A 20,950-nucleotide genomic window follows, 5' to 3' on the forward strand; every position below is an offset into this window, starting at 1 on the left:
AAATCCCCAATGATGGAGATTCCACAACCTCCCTAGGCAATTTATTCCAGTGCTTAACCACCCTGACAGGAGTTTTCCTAATGTCAACCTAAACCTTCCTTGCTGCAATTTAAGCCCATTGCTTCTTGTCCTGTCCTCAGAGGTTAAGAACAATGTTTCTCCTTCCTCCTTGAAATGAACTTTTATGTGCTTGAAAGCTGATCATATCTTCTCCTGACTAAACAAACACAATTTTTCAGTCTTCCCTCATAGGTGATGTTTTCTAGACCTTTAATCATTTTTATTGCTCTTCTCTGGACTTTCTCCAATTTTCCACATCTTTCCTGAAATGTGGCACCCAGAACTGGACACATTACTCCAGTTGAGAGCCTAATCAGTGCAGAGTAGAGCGGAAGAATTACTTCTCATGTCTTGCTTACAATACTCCTGCTAATACATCTCAGGATTATACTTGGGTTTTCCAACAGTGTAACACTGTTGATTCATATTTAGCTTGTGATCCACTGTGACTCCCAGATCCGTTTCTGCTGTGCTCCTTCCTAGAGCAGTCATTTCCTGTCTTGTATGTGTGCAACTGATTGTTCCTTCCTAAGTGGACTACTTTGGATTTGTCCTCATTGAATTTCATCCTATATTCTCCAGTTTGTCAGATCATTTTTGAATTGTAATTCTAGCCTCCAAAGCACTTGCAGCCCCCAGCTTGGTATCATCTACAAACTGTATAAGTGTAACAGAGAGACTCTGCTACTGGGAGGTTTCACTATGTCTAGGAGGTTACACCCTGGTGGGAGAGGGCTAAGCCTGTACTGGAATAAGGTCATTTTGTGCTACACAGTGTGCTTGCAGAACCTAGAATGTGTCCATTACCAGGGAAAAATGCTGGGGAATTGACATGTGGAAAGGACAGAAACCCTGTCTGAATTCTCTCATTTGCCCTTCTTGCCCTGAGCTAGAATAATGTCCACCTTTCACCTAAATCATCCCCTCCTCCCAGTAGGGAAGAGCGGCTGCAATGGAGGCTGGCTCAGGTAAAGGGATTATCAGGAGCTGGTGGTGGGATTTCTCTTGGAGGGAGAGAAGTAAATGAATAGGAGGGTGGGAACTGCTAGAGGTAGTGGGAGGCAGGAACTGTCTGATTGTGGAATGGGAGGGGAAAGGATGTGACAAACCTGCTGAGACTTGTGCTCTAGCAGCTCCCACCCTCCTATACATTTACTTCTCCTCTCCCTCCAAGCAGAACCCACCACCAGCTCCCTGATAATCCCTTACCTGAGCCAGCTCCATTGCAGCCGTTTCCTTCCTACTGGGAGGAGGGGATGATTTAGGGTGAAAAGTGGACATTATTCTGTAGCCTGCCAGGGCAAGAAGGGCAATGTGAGAGAATTCAGACAGGGTTTCTGTCCTTTCCACATGTCAATTCCCCCCAGCATTTTTCCCTGGTAATGGACATTCTAGGTTCTGCCACACTGTGTAGCACAAAATGACCTTATTCCAGTACAGGCAGCCCTCCCACCAGGGTGTAACCCTCCTAGACATAGTGAAACCGTCCCAGTAGCAGAGTCTCTCTGTTACACTAATACAGTTTGTAGATGATACCAAGCTGGGAGGGCTGCAAGTGCTTTGGAGGCTAAATTACAATTCAAAATGATCTGGACAAACTGGAGAATATAGGATGAAATTCAATGAGGACAAATCCAAAGTAGTCCACTTAGGAAGGAACAATCAGTTGCACACATACAAGACAGGAAATGACTGCCTAGGAAGGAGCACAGCAGAAACGGATCTCGGAGTCACAGTGGATCTAAGCTAAATATGAGTCAACAGTGTTACACTGTTGGAAAAAACCAAGTATAATCCTGAGATGTATTAGCAGGAGCATTGTAAGCAAGACATGAGAAGTAATTCTTCCACTCTACTCTGCACTGATTAGGCCTCAACTGGAGTAATGTGTCCAGTTCTGGGTGCCACATTTCAGGAAAGATGTGGAAAAATTGGAGAAAGTCAGAGAAGAGCAATAAAAATGATTAAAGGTCTAGAAAACATCACCTATGAGGGAAGACTGAAAAATTGTGTTTGTTTAGTCAGGAGAAGATATGATCAGCTTTCAAGTACATAAAAGTTCATTTCAAGGAGGAAGGAGAAACATTGTTCTTAACCTCTGAGGACAGGACAAGAAGCAATGGGCTTAAATTGCAGCAAGGAAGGTTTAGGTTGGACATTAGGAAAAACTCCTGTCAGGGTGGTTAAGCACTGGAATAAATTGCCTAGGGAGGTTGTGGAATCTCCATCATTGGGGATTTTAAGAGCAGGCTGGACAAATACCTCTCAGGGATGGTCTAGATCAGGGTGGCCAACATGTGGCTCTTTAGAATTTATCTGCGGCTCCTTGTACAGGCACCAACGCCGGGGCTGGTGCTACAGGCACCAACTTTCCAATGTGCTGGGTGTGCTCACCACTCAGCTACAGGCCCTGCCCCCACACCACCTTCCACCCCTTCCCTGAGCCTGCAGTGCCCACGCTCCATCCCCCGTCCCCGCCCGAGTGTCTTGCATAGCATGAACAGCTGATCGGGAGTGCGAGGAGGGGGTGCTGATTAGTGTGGCTTCCCATGGGTGGGAGGCACTGGGAGCAGGGGTGGGAGCTGATGAGTCGTTAGCGATGGATAGTGGTAAATTCTGGCTCTTTCTCGGGCTCAGGTTGGCCACTCCTGGTCTAGATAATACTTCATCCTGCCTTGAGTGCAGGGGACTGGACTAGCTACCTCTCAAGGTCCCTTCCAGTTCTGTGATTCTATGAACCAAAGGCCAGAGATGAGCAGAATCAAAGAAGTCACTCTGGGGTTTCTCCTGTCATTGTCCCCAAGGCAGCTCTCTCAGATTAACTAAGTTATTTGATGCTCCAGCCTTTATACAGTCTCTCCTGGGAGTGCCTTTCATGGGCTGGGCCTAGTTTTAGCTTTTTGGGAAGCGTGACCCTGGGGCTCTGAGATTGGGCCTTCTTGCCTCAGCACACCTTGTTTCTTTCTGTGGCTCCCCAGTGAGTCCAAATGAGTAGATACTCCTCATACAGACTGTGAACATAAGAATGTGTTTTGTGTTTAGACTTTATTGAATGCTTGTAAGTTGCTGCCTGAGTTAACATCTGACTAGTTGCATTGTGAGCCTCTGTGGCTCTGTAAATCACCAGACAGGAGAGAGACTTTACCTATGTGAAGTGCTGATTGGCAACAGAATGCCTGGCAGGAAAGGTCCATCAACACCAGAGAGACTATTATGGGATGTTAACAAGGACACAAGACTGTTGTTGTGCTCTTCACTTCCCATTAGCTGAGTTTGCTGCTCAGAGCACATGGTAGGAAGGGGATGAAAAACCCCATAGAGAAGGAACTGATTGTCTGTATGCTGCCTGGACTCTGGGCGGGGGGGGAAGTTTCTAGGCATAAGCAAGAGATCCCCAGCTGCTTAGCCTGGGTTAGTCCTAAAGAATATGTAGAGCTTGCTTATTACAGAAGCTTCTATTACCTTTGAAATTTAAGACTGCAACTCATCTGCATCTATAGGATTACCTGCTTTGCTTTGTTAACAACTCTCGTTTCCTTTTAAATAAGTCTTAATACAGGTTATGACAGGACTGGCTACAAGTGTCTTTGTTGGAAGATCTAAGATTTAATTGACCTAAGGAAGTGACGGGACTGGCAGTAGCAGACATTGCTGTGATTCGTGCTGTAAGGCAGTGGTTCTCAACCAGGGCCCCTGGGGCGTGAGCAGCTTTCAGGGGCTGCCAAGCAAAGCCGGCATTAGACTCACTGAGTCCCAGGGCAGAAAGCTGAAGTCCCAGCGCAGGGCTGAAGTCCAGGGCCCTGAGCCCCATCACCAGGGCTGAAGCCAAAGCCTAAGCAATGTAGCTTTGCGGGGCCCCTGTGGCATGGGGCCGCAGGCAGTTGCCCTGCTTGCTACCTCTAACGCCAGCCCTGGATTTTATATGCAGAAAACTAGTTATTGTGGCCCATGGGCAGTGGAGTTTTATAGCGTGTGTGGGGGTGGGGGTGGGGAGGCTCAGAAAGAAAAATTGGGAACCCCTGGAGTAAGGACCACCTGTCACAAAGGTGAGCTCACCTGCATGGTGAGATATATGGGATGACCCAAGAGGACTGTCTGTGATTCCATGTTAATGCTGTTACAATGCTGTTACAATGCCTGAAGCGTTTACACTGGGACATGGTGCACCAGTGCCAGAGTGCACTAATGTAAATTCTGTCTATACTAAGGGTTTGCACCAGTGCCTAAAACAGCAGTGTGGCAGAGACCTTCAGAAACAGCAGTACGGTGGCACTAGAACCTATTTCTAGCTCGGTCACAGACAGCCTGGGTGACCTTGGACACGTCAATGTTTCTCCTCCCAACTTTAGTCTCTTTATCCAACTGCCCACTCACTGGGGTCTCCTCTCTCCAGAGCTGCTCACCACTAAAATCTGTGTGGGTGTCCCCAGAGCTAAGGCAGTTCAGCTCTGGAACAGTCTTACAAGGGGCTGGGGAGTCTCTTTCCTGGAAGTTTTTAAGAACAAATAGGACAATGCTCTGTCAGAGATAATCTACATATACTTGGTCCTGCCTCAGCAGAAAGCTGGACTTGATGACATCTTGAGGTCCTATCTAGCCCTACATTTCTAGGATGCTATGCAATATATACATATAAAAACACAACATACAGAATAAAACTCACCACAACATAATGTCAGGCAAATTCAGGGAAAAAAACACAACCTACACTCCACAGCATAAAATGACAATACAAAGGAAAAGAAAGCAACACGATGCGAACTATGACATCCTAGGACAAAAGTACACAATGGAAAACAAGCTGAGGCAAAACAATTCACCATAAAACTGCTACACGACATGGTGCGGTCACAGTTCCAAATGGCACCATGCAAAACAGCTCATCATAGAACATGACGCATCACAAAGAGAATTATTTCAATGTAGGCCTGGAAGGGATCTTGAGAAGTCATCTACTCCAGCCCGCTGTGCTGAGGCAGGACCAAGTATCCCTAGACATTCGCAGACTGGCGTATCTCTAACCTGGTCTTAAAACCTCCAATGAAAGAAATTCCACAGCCTCCCTTGAAGCCAATACAAGGCAAACACAGACCAAAACAATGCTGTACACACACACGCTGGGCTTGCGGTTAAGGGGAGGCAAGAATTGAAACAATCTGGGTTCAGTTCCCAGTTTTGCCGCAAATTCTCCACGCAAACTTGTTACACACGGTGGCTGGCCTGTACCACTGACTTGGGCTCACGGCTCAGGCTGTGGGGCTGTTTAATTGTCATGTAGAAGTTCCGGCTTGGGCTGCAGCCCAAGGTCTGGCACCTCCCACCTCGCAGGGTCCGAAGGTGAAAAGAGACAAATTCATATTACAATTAAGGCACAAATATTCAACAGCGAGGATGATTCACCACAGGAACAAGTTACCAAGGAAAGTGGTGGATTCTCCGTCTCGTGACGTCATTTCATGAAGACTAGATGCCTTTCTGGAATGTGTTTACCCCAAAAGTAGCTAGTGTGTCATACAGGAGGCCTGTGATATGTAGGGGTCAGATTAGATGCTCTAATGGTCTCTTCTGGCCATAAAGTCGACAAATTTCTTTAGAACTGAATGTAGCATTGGGAGCAGCAGCGTCCGATGTTTTCCTGTCTAGCCGGCTTGCTTCCTAGAACGAATGCTCCTTGGTGGGGTGATCCACAGGAGTAGCTCAAACCTCCAAAGTGCCTGGCCAGGGCAGGACATTAGCCCAGCAAGGGAGGGTGTGGCAGTGACATCACAAAGGCCTTTTGCAGGACCTCAGACTATTGGTCAAAGGTGGTGGGAGGTGGTGACCTCACAGAGAGATGCTGACATCAGCCAAGCAGGACAGGGCGAGGGGCCAGGAAACCCCAGAGACCCTGTGGCTTTGCTTCAGCAAGTCTCCTTCTCCAGGTCTCTCTTTGAGGACTGGGGGAGTATTGGGGTTCCCGTACCTGAGCGCCAGGAGGAACCTCTTTCGAGTTTTCTCCTTCCCTTTTAGTGATTTTACTTGAAAACAGCCGACCCTGTTTAGAAGGTAAGAGTCTCCTCGAAGTTTGAAACTGTTCAGTCTGATCCATCTGGTGACAGTTGAATTCATGGAAAACATGATCTTAAGGAGGCAGAATTTTATTCCAAACCTGGGATCTTGTCCCTTAGAATCACTGAGGACATTAGGGTTTGTCCTTTTGTTTCACCTTTTCCTCCATCCATCCCTCCTTTCTCTTCCTCTCTTGCTTCTTTTGTCCTTTCTCCAGTTCCCCTCAGTTCCTTCCAGTTCCCCAAGAAAAAGATCTTGGAGTTATCGTGGATAGTTCTCTAAAGATGTCACGCAGTGTGCAGAGGTGGTCAAAAAGCAAACAGGATGTTAGGAATCATTAAAAGGGATAGAGAATAAGGCTGAGAATATATTATTGCCCTTATATAAGTCCATGGTACGCCCACATCTCGAATACTGTGTACAGATATGGTCTCCTCACCTCAAAAAGATATTCTAGCACTAGAAAAGGTTCAGAAAGAGCAACTAAAATGATTAGGGGTTTAGAGAGGGTCCCATATGAGGAAAGATTAAAGAGGCTAGGACTCTTCAGTTTGGAAAAGAGAAGACTAAGGACATGATAGAGGTATATAAAATCATGAGTGATGTTGAGAAAGTGGATAAGGAAAAGTTATTTACTTATTCCCATAATACAAGAACTAGGGGTCACCAAATGAAATTAATAGGCAGCAGGTTTAAAACAAATAAAGGAAGTTCTTCTTCATGCAGCGCACAGTCAACGTGTGGAACTCCTTGCCTGAGGAGGTTGTGAAGGCTAGGACTAGGACAATGTTTAAAAGGGAACTGGATAAATTCATGGTGGCTAAGTCCATAAATGGCTATTAGCGAGGATGGGTAAGAATGGTGTCCCTAGCCTCTGTTTGTCAGAGGATGGAGATGGATGGCAGGAGGAAGATCACTTGATCATTGCCTGTTAGGTTCACTCCCTCTGGGGCACCTGGCATTGGCCACTGTCGGTAGACAGATACTGGGCTAGATGGACCTTTGATCTGACCAGTGCGGCCTTTCTTATGTTCTTATGTTTTCCACTGCCCAGGAGACCCAGCCAGGGACTGATGTGCTGGAGATATGTTAGAAAAGGAACTGTCTGAATTGCCAAGGCAGGAAGCCAACAATCTACAGCAACATCATTAACCACAAACTCACTCTAAGCATGCTCCAGCCAGAAGGGAAATGGGCAAGAATACTTGCTGTTCAGCCATGGCCACACATACAGAGATGCACAGCAGTGAGGGTGCTGGGCAAGCTGGTCTGAGCGAACAATTGGAAATGATCCTTCCGTTAGAACAGAACCAGAGTGTAGAAAGGCCCTGTGTTAACTGGTTGAGGCTGAGGCCTTAGGAAGCTGGCCTACGATACCACAGGAATCTTTCTGTGGAGGTTTGATTCTTGCCAGCTAGGGAAGCTGGTGTATGGTGTCTTTGTGGCTGCACTTTCAGTGATGCAGGTTTCTCTATCCCATTGTTCCAGGGTCATCCTACTAGATTGCCAGCTGCTTTACAGCTGCAGTGTGGAGACTGTTTGTGTGTGGGAGAGACAGTGTGTGTGTGTTGGGGAAGAGTGAGTGTGTTGAGGTAGGTAGGAGCGGATCATTATTATCCCTACTTGAAGAGGGAGATGCTCAGACTGAAAAAGGAGAATTGACTTGCCTTAGGTCACAAAGCCAGTCAATGGCTGAATTGGGAATAGGACCCCCAGAGACCTGATTTTTAAATTAACCATCGGATCTTGAATGTCATACATCGAATGACCTCAATAAAGTGCTCTTAGATGAGCTCCAGTCCAACAAGTGTGCACAGTAATTATTCAGCCAGTATTTGAGGAGAACTGCAATGTTAGAGAGAAGCATGAACTGCTCAGAGACCACTAATGCAGAGAAGCAGCAAAATTTGTCAAACATATAACTGGTTATGACTTATTTACTTGGTCTTAAAGAGAACAACAAGGACCTGAGTCTCCTCCTGTCAATAACCCCTGCTCAGGCAATCAGGGTAGAGACTGAGGAGGGGAGGCTGAGGTCTCACCAGAGAGCTGAAAGCATGTCCCAGGTCACTGGCGGGAATCACTGCCCCAGCACTACTGCAGCTCCACAGTTTTGGGTGGACCTCCCACAGTGAGAGCTGCGAGCACTCCCCACCACACACACACACACACACACACACACACACACACACACACACCTCCTGGTGTTGGGAGGAACAGGAGAAAGGACAAAGAAGCAAGAGAGGAAGAGAAAGGGGGGAATGGAGGAAAAGTTGAAACAAAAAGGACAAACCCTAATGTCCCCAGTGATTCTAAGGGACAAAATCCCAGGTGTGGAATAAAATTCTGCATCCTTAAGATCATGCTTTCCATGAATTCAACTGTCACCAGAATGATCAGACCGAACAGTTTCAAACCTCGAGGACGCTCTAACCCTCTAAACAGGGACATCTGTTTTCTAGTAAAATCACTAAAAGGAAGGAGAAAACTCAAGAGAGGTTCCTCCTGGCGCTCACGTCCGTGAACCCTAATACTCTCAGTCCTCAAAGAGAGACCTGGAGAAGGAGACTTGCTGAAGCAAAGCCACAGGGTCTCTGAGGTTTCCCTGGCCCCTCGCCCCTGTCCTGCCTGGCTGATGTCAGCATCTCTCTGTGAGGTCACCACCTCCCCACCACCTTTGGCCAATAGTCTGAGCCCCTGCAAAAGGCCTTTGTGATGTCACTGCCACACCCTCCCTTGCTGGGCTAATGTCCTGCCCCTGGCCAGGCACTTTGGAGGTTTGAGCTACTCCCTGTGGATCACCCCACTCAAGGAGCATTCGTTCTAGGAAGCAAGCCGGCTAGACAGGAAAACATCTGACGCTGCGGCTCCCAATTCTACATTCAGTTTTTTAGGAATTAGTCGACTTTATTGCCAGAAGAGACCATTAGAGCATCTAATCTGACCCCTGCATATCACAGGCCTCCTGTATGACACACTAGCTACTTTTGGGGTAAACACATTCCAGAAAGGCATCTAGTCTTCATGAAATGACGTCACGAGACGGAGAATCCACCACTTTCCTTGGTAGCTTGTTCCTGTGGTGAATCAACCTCGCTGTTGAATATTTGTGCCTTAATTGTAATATGAATTTGTCTCTTTTCACCTTCCAGCCATTGGGATTTTAATGCCTTTCTCTGCTACATTAAAGAGCCCTTTAATAGCCAATCTTTTCTCTCCATTAAGGCACTTCAGCGTTTCAGTGAAGTCACCTTTCATTCTTCTTTTGAGAAGCTAAACAGGTTGAGCTCTTTCAATAGCTCACTAGAAGGCATTTTTCTCCAGCCCTCAGAACATTTGGTGGCTCTTTGCTGCCTCAACTCCAATTTCACACCATCTTTTTCAAATGAGGACACCAAAACTGGAGGCAGTATTCCAGTATCAGTCTCACTGATACCATGTCACCTCCTGTGACGTTATTGACATAATCTGTAACTGTATAGATCACCGTTGCCACCACTGTTCTATATTTGCAGCCAATATTGTATAAAGGTGGTCACATAAAGGGTCTATGGAGAGGTTATGATTGGCTGATTATAATTATGCTATCTCTAGATATGTATCCTTTTGCAGTTGACATTATGAATATTGGCTCTATGCTGCCTGTATTTCAAACTTGTGCTATGCTTCTGGGAACACCCCAGCCAGACAAATTGGTGTCAGCTCTGCCTAGCCTGCTTGATGGCCCATTAAGGACCATCAGCTATACAACTGACCCATTGAGAGAAGGCAGATATGCCTTGTGGCTCAGCAAGGTGTGCAGGGACCTGCCTATGGACTGAACTCTAAGGTTTTCTATGTCACGTGCTGGATAGAGTGTCCTTGGGACAAAGAAAGCAAAGACCACATGGCAGAGACTATAAAGACTGATGCTTCATCTCCATCTGGTCTTCAGTCCTGCTTCATACTTCTGAAGGGACTTGTCTACAAACTGAAGCTCTGTACAAAGGACTGAATGGCCCATCCCAGTTATGGATGTACTCCAGAGACTTGATTTGAACCTGCAGTTTATTCCATCACTGCTACAAGCCTGAACCAAGAACTTTGCCAAAGTACAAGTTTTGCCCAGGGCACCGTTTCCCCTAACGCTGGTCCTTGGTAACATTTCCTGATTGGGGCAGGGGGGAAGGGGAGAGAGAGACAGGCGTTTTCTCTCTTTTCTTTCCTCTCCATTTTCTGCTCCTTCCTTCAATTCCAGAAACTTCTCTTGTGTTTCAGACTGTGCAGTGACACCCTCCCACCCCAGGACTATGGAGCCTTTGGAGCAGAAAGATCCTAGGAGCTAAGGATGAATCCAGGGGTGAGTAGCTGGAAGGAAGGAGTCCTAGCAACTCTTCTGGGAGTGCAGGGAAGGAATGACTCCCCCTTCTCTACATTCTCCCCATGGGGCTCTGCGGAGCAGGGAGGGTTGTGTGATAAATTCCATCCAACATTCCCCTTTGATCCAAGCCGAGAGACATCTCAGCTCTGCACGATCCCCTTGGCAGCACCAAACAAGGGATGTTTTACACTGCCCAGGAGACTCAGCCAGGGACTGATGTGCTGGAGATATGTTGGGAAAAGGGACTGTCTGAATTGCCAAAGCAGGAAGCCAACAATCTACAGCAAAATCATTAACCACAAACACACTCTAACCATGCTCCAGCCAGAAGGGAAATGGGCAGGAATTCTTGCTGTTCAGCCATGGCCACACATACAGAGATGCACAGCAGTGAGGGTGCTGGGCAAGCTGGTCTGAGCGAATAATTGGAAATGATCCTTCCGTTAGAACAGAACCAGAGTGTAGAAAGGCCCCTGTGTTAAGTGGTTGAGGCTGAGGCCTTAGGAAGCTGGCCTACGATACCATAGGGATCTTTCTGTGGAGGTTTGATTCTTACCAGCTAGAGGAAGCTGGTGTGTGGTGTCTTTGTGGCTGCACTTTCAGTGATGAAGGTTTCTCTAGCCCATTGTTCCAGGGTCATCCTACTAGATTGCCAGCTGCTTTTCAGCTGCAGTGTGGAGACTGTTTGTGTGTGGGGAGAGACAGTGTGTGTGTGCTGGGGAAGAGTGAGTGTGTTGAGGTAGGTAGGAGCGGATCATTATTATCCCTACTTGAAAGAGGGAGATGCTCAGACTGAAAAAGGAGAATTGACTTGCCTTAGGTCACAAAGCCAGTCAATGGCTGAATTGGGAATAGGACCCCCAGAGACCTGATTTTTAAATTAACCATCGGATCTTGAAATTCATACATTGAATGACCTCAATAAAGTGCTCTTAGATGAGCTCCAGTCCAACAAGTGTGCACAGTAATTATTCAGCCAGTATTTTAGGAGAACTGCAATGTTAGAGAATCATGAACTGCTCAGAGACAATTAATGCAGAGAAGCAGCACAATCCATGAAACATATAACTGGTTATGACTTATTTACTTGGTCTTAAAGAGAACAAAAGGCCTTGAGTCTCCTCCTGTCATTAACGCCCTGCTCAGACAATCAGGGTAGAGACTGAGGATGGAAGGCTGAGGGTCTCACCAGAGAGCTCAAAGGATGGCCCAGGTCACTGGTGGGGATCACTGCCCCAGCACTACTGCAGCTCCACAGTTTTGGGCGAGCGATTTCACCAGGACATTGCAACATCGTTCACAATCCACATGAGTGGAGACTGTTCATTGATTCATCAAAGACGAAGTCTTAAAGATGTTTTACTGCGTAATGGCAATGGTTTGCCATGAATTCCACTTGGTGATGCAGTCCATAGGAAGGAAACCTAGGACAACATGAAACAACAACATGAAACCTCTCGGAGGCTCTTATCTGCTCCACAGGGACATCTGTCTTCTCATTCAATTAGCAGTGGGAAAGGGGATGCAATGTCTGCCCCCAGCCAGACCACCAACCCCATCAGACACCCTCCCCCGCTGGTGCACCAGGGTCTCCCCCAGACCGACAACAGCTATGAATTAAAACCCACAGTGTTTGTTGGGGCTACTGGAGATGCTGAAATCTCACTCTTGTCTCTCTCCTCCTGCCTCCACCTCCAAGCCAGGCACTGGGCAGTTCAGTGGGGAAGGGATGAACTGATGACAGTGGAGGAAAAAAATCAAAAACCAAAAGTGAAAAAAAGCGCAAGCCGGGCAGGCAAGGCAAATCGCAGGCTTCTGCCATAGACTAGTCCTCCCACTCTTCCAATAACCCACCCAAACCGCGACACCACAGACCCCACGTTCCTGGTGTAGCTCCACCTTCCAGTGGGAAGAGGGAACCAATTACTAACACACACAGCATATTCCTGAGGCGCAGTGCTGGGAGCTGGGGGGATCTGGCGGGCACCTCACTGTGGGATTCACGAGTGGCTCCGGCAGCATCCATGCAATCAAGCCGCTCCACATGCCGTTGTGCCGAGGGATAACAGCGCCTGGAGGGGTTGCTGCTGGTCACTAGCAGGGCATTGTGGGAGACAGCCAAGGCTGGAGGGTTCAGGGGCACAGCGGATCCCATCACAGCGTGTCCCCAGCACCCACAGGGAATATCGTGCCCCTAGGAGGAGCGTTTGGGCTTTGCTGTGATGTGTCACTTTCCAGCCTGTGCTCTGTCTCTTCTCCTGTGCACACCCATGTCAATCAGGCATTGCTCAGCTGGGCTCTGCAGAGACCGGACTGGCTACACCCCGTGACGGGACTGAGGGGGGGCAGTGCTGAGCGTCACAGGACCTGGTTTCAGCAGCGAGAAAATCCAGGAACAACCGAATTGTTGTTTCACCCACGAAAGCTCATGCTGCAAAAACGTCTGTTAGTCTATAAGGTGCCACAGGATTCTTTGCTGCTTTTACAGGAACAACCCAGTGATCCACTAAGCGGAGTTAGGGGCCTGAACTCCCTGTACGAGCGACACAGGCACCTTACAACACAACTCCCAACCACCAGCTCCCCAGGCAGGGAGCCAGCCAAGCCCGCCCAGGGAGACACTGACAACGGGGAGGTGTCCTAGCCCTGCCCCTCTCTCACAGATAGGTCCTGTGCTCCCAGCACTCACCTGCCATGTGGGAGAGCCAGGTTCAATTCCCTCTGTCCAGCTGCAGAGAGTAGCAAGCTCAGGGCAGACTGTTACACACCAGGGCACCCCCCATGGGGACTGGGAGCTTCCACCCCCCGAGAGCGAACTCCCCAGGCACACGAACAGCCTGAGCAGGGAGTCACAGACAGTCCCCTTGGGCACTCGGGGCTATCCTGCCACCTAGGCAAGTCTGCCTTTGGGCTAGATCTGTGCCTCAGGGAGGCCTGAGGCCACCGGCATGAGCTGGGGCTGCCAGCATCCCCCCCGCCACTGTCCACAAGGGAGAAAGGATTTGAACCAGGGTCCCCCATGTTTCAGGTCAGTGCACGAAGCAGTGTGCCGTGGTGGGGCTCTGTCCAGCTCTCCCTTTGAAGGGGGTTCATTGGGGCTAACTAATGAGAGCGAGTGGGGCAGGGGGATCAGCTCCCCGGTGTGTCCTAATTCCTGCCTCTCAGCTGGGTGCCTGAACTACTGGACACTGTCATCCAAATACCATTGCTAGAAATAAACAATGAAAGGTGCAGAACTCCAGGAGCTCAGGACAGGAGACTAACTCAGGCAATCAGAGCAGCAGATAAGACAAATCTTGAGCTACTCTGAGGCTCCAAGCAGACATGTTACCGAGACGGAAACTGGCCAGGAATTCTTTGAAACGGCGTAAACACGTCTAAAAGTATCAGTTTGCTTTATGATGAGGGGATGGGGGGAGGGAGGTTTAAACTATTTCCCTGAATCACATCTCCCTTGGCAGCTCAGTCACCATTTCAGCTAGAGCAGAGCGGTGGAGCCTGGGCACTGGGCCACTCGGGGCCTTTAACACCACAGCCCTGGGGAGGGGGGGCTGAGAGGGACCATCCTGCGAGGAACACGAGTCCTTCTACCATCCACCACACCCTAGTGTGGAACTGCTGCTGCCGGCTCACCCCATCTGTGGGGACTTCTATCCCCTCTGCCTCCCTCTAGCTGGGGGTTTTCCCTTCTGCACCTACCTGGCATGGCAGCCCCGTCTGAACCCCTGATCCTGTCCCAGTTTTGTCCCTCTGCTCATCACGCCCCTCCAATTTCCCCCCTTCAGGGGGATTTTCCGTCCTTTGATTGCAGGGAGCAGATTCTGATGGTGCGTGAGGGCAGCAGCTTGCAGCTGTTACTGAGCATGTGAGAAGAGCATTAGAAGGGAAGACCGGCCAGACTGGGTCAAACCAAAGCTCCATCTAGCCCAGTGTCCTGTCGGCCGATAGCGGCCGGTGCCAGGTGCCCCAGAGGGAATGAACAGACAGGAATCATCCAGTGACCCACCCCCTGTCACCCAATTCCCAGCTTCTGACAGACAGAGGTTAGGGGCACCATCCCTGCCCACCCTGGCCAACAGCCATTGATGGACCTGTCCTCCACAGAAACACAGAATCCTAGACAATTAGGGTTGGAAGAGACCCCAGGAGGTCATCCAGCCTAACCCCCTGCTGAAAGCAGGACCACGAATCTCTCTAGTTTCCTTTTCATCACAGGACCCTGCTCAGGAACAGTGAAGTTGCAAGATCTAACAGGAAACAGCTTCAGAAAGAAGGGCAGCTCCTCTTCCTCCTCCTCCCGTGGGGACAGGCAGCCCCCAACAGCCTCTCTGCCCGGCCTCCTTCAACCCATTGCCCCCTTCAGCCTCCCCAACTGCCCCCATCACCCCCTTTATCCTCCTCAACTTCCCCATTACCCCCTTCAGCCTCCTCAACTGCCCCAATTGCCCCCTTCTGCCTCCCACAACTGCCCGGTCCCTTCCCTCATTGTCCCCTCAGCTTTCCCTGCCCCCAGGCTCCTCCCCAGCTGCCCTTTCAGTCTCCCCTACATCCAACTGCCTCCTTCAGCCTCCCCAAACCCCGCACCCAGCTGCCTGACCTGACCCCCTTTAGCCTCCCTTCACCCCGACTGCCTTCCCCCTCACACTCCCCTCCTCTGCCTCGCCCCAAGTTCCCGACTCCACCACTCGCAGATCCCCTTCCCCACAACCACCTGCTTCTCCATCATGGGGAACAGGAGCAGAAAATGCTTTTTAAAAAACCTTTTGCAAAGTAAAAAGTAAAATAAGCCAAGTAACTCCCTCCCTTGCTTTGTGCTGGGTGCCCAGCTGTGGGCTTGTGTGGGGGGTGATGGTGTGAGTGTGGGGGGGAGGGGTGTTCTGAGCACACTCCGGTCAGGGAAGGGGTGGAGTTGGCCAAAGGGGCAGGTTGAATCTTTAGCAGAGAATTCCTTTCTCCATTGTGTTAGCTAAGCGTTGCTGTTAAATGTCAGCCGACGAATGCAGCATTTGAAACAATCTGATTCTAACCCCCCCACCCTCTCAGTTGCTGTAGTTCTCACATCCTCTGCTCTTGTGATGTCACCACATGACATGGTGTCTTATTCCCATAGTGTCCTGTAGGTTAGACAGGACTTAAGTTTATAAGGTAAAAACTGAAGCATAACTCCATCCCTTCCTCCTTTTGACTTAGGAAAAATAAATCCTGTTCCCTCCCCCTGCCCCAGCCCGACCCAGCCAAGCCCCACCAGCGCTGCTGTGGCCAGGAGACAGGTGCCCTCTCACCTGACCCTGATCTGCTGTGGTGAGAGAGAGCTGTGGGGGAGTCCTCTCCCTGGGGCAACCTGCACTCCAAGCCCCTTATTCTCAACCCCACCCCAGAGGCCGCATCCCTAGCCGGAGCCCTCACACCCCTGCACCCCAACCCTTTGCTCCAGCTCTCAGCCTCTCATCCCCAACCCCACCCCAGAGACTGCACCCCCAGCCGGAGCCCTGGCACCCCAACCTCTGCCCTTCCTGAGCCCCCCTCCACACTCCTAACCCTTCAGTCTCACCACGTCACACACCATCCATGTGCAGAATGAAGTTTGGAATGAGCACCAATAGACAGGTGATGTGTCACACCTCACCTCCGTATTGGTGCACACAACAAAATTCATTCCGCACATGGACATAGCAAATTAGAGGAAACACTGCTCCTGACTTTCAACCTCTCTCTCAGATCTTCAATTTCATACGCTGACTGATCAGAATAAAGTGCTCTCAAGTGAGCTACAGACCAACAGGGGTTCATAGTAATTATTCAGCAAGGATTTTAGAAGACCTAGAACATTAGAGGAAATCATCACCTGCTAAGAGACAATTAATGGAGAGAAGCAGCAAGATTAATCCCGTACATTGGATTGGTTGTGACTTCTTTGCCTGATTTGAAAAAAGACCAAAAGGACCTGAGTCTCCTCGCTCACGATAGCCCCCTGCTCGGCCAATCACCACTGAGACTCTGAGGGGCGGGAGGCTGAGGGGTCTCACCAGATGTCCCAAAGGACGGCCCAGGTCACCATCACAGGGGATCACTCTCAGACCCAGACCCACCTCTTGGTGAGGACCTCTGCAATGAGAGCAACCCCCTCCCCCGCCCACACTCCAGACACGTCCCTCCTTGTTAGAAGGAGGAAGCTGGGAAAAGGAAAAAGAAGCAAGAGGCGAAAGGAGGGAGGAAAGAGGAAAAGGGAAACCAAAAAGGATACACCCCAATGTCCCCAGGGATTCCAATCATCAAAACCTAGGGAGGAAATCAAATTCTGCCACCTGAAGCCAGTGCTGTCTGTGCCTAGAATGCTGCCTGCGCCAGGTGGATCAGACTGAACAGGTTCCAAACCTCTCTGAGCCTCTTACCTTCTCAAAGGGAAGTTTCTTTTCGGCACAGTCAGTGGGAGGAAAGGAGAAAACTCCACAGAGGTTCCTCCTCATGCTCACATCCGTGAATCCTAATTCTCTCTCAGCCCTCAAGGAGAGACCTCGCGAAGGAGACTTGCGGCAGCAAAGCCGGGAGGTCTCAGAGACTGGCCTGGCCCTGCACCTCTGTCCTGCCCGGCTGATGTCGGGGTCTCTCTGTGAGGTCACCCCCTCCCCACCACCTTTGCCCAATAGGCCGAGTTCCTGCAAAAGGCCTTTGTGATGTCACTGCCACACCCACCCCTCCCCTCAAAGCTGATGTCCTGCCCCTGGCCAGACTCGTTGGGTGTTTGAGTTGTTTCCCCTGGATCTGGGGTTGCCAACTTTCTGACCCAACAAAACTGAACACCCTCATCCTGCCCCTTCACCGAGGTCCCGGCCCGCTCAATCCATCTCCCTCCGTCGCTCGCTCTCCCCCACGCTCACTCACTCGCTCGTTTTCACCGGGCTGAGAAGGGCTGAGGAGAGTCCCTTTTCAACTGGGTGTTGTCGGGACAGACCTGGGATGGAGGCTGCCTGCCAAACACCTTTAAGAGGAGCTGTCCCTCCTGTCAGAAAATCATCTCCCTCCTTCAGTTCAGTGACCGCCTGAATTGTTCCTTGTCTCGGCAGGGCCGGAGGATTGAAAGCAGCAACGTCAAAGTCCTGTGCAGCTAGCAGGAATGGACACAGACACTCCCTTGTATCTCAACAGATATTTAGTTTTACTCTTGGTAAACTACAAGGCTAAAGAGACGGGCGCTGGCACCAGATCTAAGGAATGAAATACAACACAATCATCATCGCTATGCCCATCGTTGCCCCTTTAATCTTCCGTTGTCTCTCTCTGACCACCATCACCCTCCGTCGGTTCACTGAGATTGCCACACTCATTGCTTCCAACACACACCTGATCTCCAATTTTGCAGCCAAAAGAAAAGTGATAGGCTTTCTTAACCATAGTGTTTATACTGCACTTTTGTGATGCAAAAGTCACTTCACCACAAACATAGCACAAGTTATCTGCACTATTCACACAAGTACGAGGCATTTCTGCTCACTTTGGCTAAAGAGAAATGGGTCCCTTTGCAAAATCAAACACTGACAAATAAGAGAGCAAGACACTGTATGATTTCTAGACCTGATATAGGGCAATTGGTTCAGCTTCATTATGATTGCATCATCCATGACTTCTAGGAATAACATGATGCAATTCATATCATGTATGAGGCAATACCAGTTTCAGACTGTATCCTTCATTGTTTTGCCTAAAAAGCAAGTACTGTCCAAAGCCATTCATAGATTTATTCATAGATCCAGTCAAAGATGTAGTTTAGTCATTACTGGTTTAAATTGAGATCCCGTCCCTTTATAACTCACTTATCCTCCGCCATTCCCAAGTCAAGGGTCATAAATACTGACCCAATAGCATATCTTGAAAACTAGAGCCAATCAAGAATTTTAAGGATCATTTTCGTTCTCAGTGACCCAGAATTAGTAAAGTTGGACTCCATTTATTTCAGAAGCATTTTGGCTGTAGAGCAGTGTAACAAGCCTCTCCTAGCTGCCTCCTGGTGGGGGGAGGCTGGGGAGCTGTGGGGACCTGACTGAGAGGTCACTAGTAGCAATGTAGCACAGGAGGTGTCCTATCGGGTTGAGTCATTGCAGATGATGATGTAGTGCAGCAGACCCCCGTTTTGCCAACCGTGCATTAGGCAGCTTTCCACGTTAATCGAACTCCCAGTGCCCACAGGTGCAGCAGCCGGCGATTTGTCCTGTGGCCGCTAGGTGGCGCTGCAGCCTCGCACTTTCCCGTTCCCCCGGGTATGGGAAGGTTTGATAAGGTGAGCTGGCCCCACCCGGCCCCGGGGAGATGCCGTCAGTGGGGTCTGCTGTGTAAGGGCTGAAAGTCAATTTTACTGGCATTTTATGATCTTTCAATCATGAAGGGGAGGAACTGCTTACCCTGACTGAAGCATCTTATCTCGTTTCCAAATTGAAGTGTCTCCTCTTTGTGTGCAAAGAGGTTAAAGGCCGCAAAGCTGGGTAGCTGGGTGTGGGGCCTCCAAAGTTATTGTGCTCTGGTGAGACTGAGCAGTTGTGGGGATTGTGCAAGCTGTGGTGTTTACATGCACATAGAAAATGTAATGAAACTCCATTTTTAAAACCACTCATGTCTGGGAATGGAAGAGAAGCTCTTTGAAATAAGTGTCCCCTTCATACTCTTCAAGATCACTGGCTCCAACACTCAGCTGCCTCAGGGAACTCAGTGGTGGTGCATTTGAGGGCGGATCGAGAGGTTTCTGGTTCAAGTCCAGCTGCTCTCTTACATATCCTCTTTTTTAAGTGATCTATATTTTCATATCCATCTCCTGTATGTTCAGGAGTTCCGCTGAATGGGGACGTGAAATGAATTTCATCATTCAATATATTCCTGTTAAAATGTAAAAACACTGAGAAAGCTGTCCATCAGCTGAAATCCGTTCAGTCCTCTGAGGCGCTAGTTTGTTTTCATTCTTGAAACAAAGATAGAGTACGACTGTAGATTTGCAGGTCCTTGTTCTCCTGAGCGATGCCGTGGAGAAGAAGAAGAACCAGTGGCTATAAAGTGGACACTAGGGAGTTTAGTCTTGCCTTCCAAGGGGAGTATTGGGGGCAAAAGACATATCTGGCTTCAAGACTACGCTTAATACTTTTATGGAGGGGATTTTTTTAACAGCAGCCTGGCTCAAGAGCATTGGCCAATATGGACTATATTGTCTTCTTTGCTTCTCTGTCCTAATCTAAAGCCTTTCTAATGCTGTGTTTCAGTTGACTAATAAACCCTGCTATATTTTAACAGTCTGCCCAGTGTCACAGCAAAAACTTGCTGAGGTGCATTGAAGCATGAATGAGGAGCAGTCTCTGAACAGGAGTGTCATTCAGCTGGACCTGCTGGCAGAGCTCACAGGTTGAAATAGGAGTGTTGAATCCAGAGGCTCAGTCTCAAGTGTTGAAGCTACATGGTCTCTCCTTGTGGAAGAGTGGGACCCCTTGGGGTCCAGCGCACTCAAGGGCACCTCCCAAGGACTGTTTAAAAGCCAGGGCATTGCACAGATCCTGTGCATCCATGACACTGCGCCAGATGTTAAGCCTTATGGGAAAAAGAGATAAAACAAGAAAAGGATCTAAATGTGTATTTACCATTGCACCCTCATCAGTCCTCGTGGGAATCCTCATCAGTTACAAAGTGTATTAAAACCTTCCCTAAGGCTCACCTCTTGGTTATCAGGTCGTGTCAGTTTTGTTAGAGGCTTTCCCTCCCCGCCCACTTCCCTGGTTCTTGTCACGCAGACAGCAAGCAGCAAAAGACCAGAAGTCCGAAGGGCAGATAGTGCAATGTTTATTGGGGTTATTTCCAAGCAAGCAGATTCCGAAGCCCTTCACACCAGTCGGGCTCATCGCTGTACGCCCAGAGAGTCTGTTCCCCAGTGTGCCGTTCCCAGCTCTGAGGCAGAGCATTTAGCCTGCATCCCCTTCCCAGCTCTGAGGCCACAGAGCCTTGTCTGTGTCCCTGTTCCCATTTCCCCATTAATAAACCTGATTCCAATTTCCCTTCCCCTCCTGTTTGACCCCAGTTTATATAGTCATATTCCCAGCTACACCTTAACCAATCATTTTACTGAAATGTAACTAACCAGTCCTAACGTATTGCAACATAATTACCTAACCAATTATATCCTACTATCCTAATTAACTTACACCCAGCAAAATTAATTATACCGCTGGCAGAAACAATTACAGAACCAGAAAAGTGGTGGACATAAAGATAAAACAATACAGAAATGAGGGTACCACAACTGTTGATAAGTGATTTCTTGCCAGACAGGATGCTATCAAACTAAATTTTCTTTAAGCATCTTAATATCTATTTCGTTATCGGGTGGTTCTACCCCTTCCCCCATTCTGTGGTTGTCTTGTCTAGTTAGATTGTAAATCGTTTAGGGCATGGGCCATCTACTATTCTGTGTTTGTACTTTGCCTAGCACAATGGGGACCCACTGTTAGCTGG

This window comes from Mauremys reevesii, linkage group 17, assembly GCF_016161935.1.
Source record: "Mauremys reevesii isolate NIE-2019 linkage group 17, ASM1616193v1, whole genome shotgun sequence".
In the NCBI taxonomy this organism is placed as follows: Eukaryota; Metazoa; Chordata; order Testudines; family Geoemydidae; genus Mauremys; species Mauremys reevesii.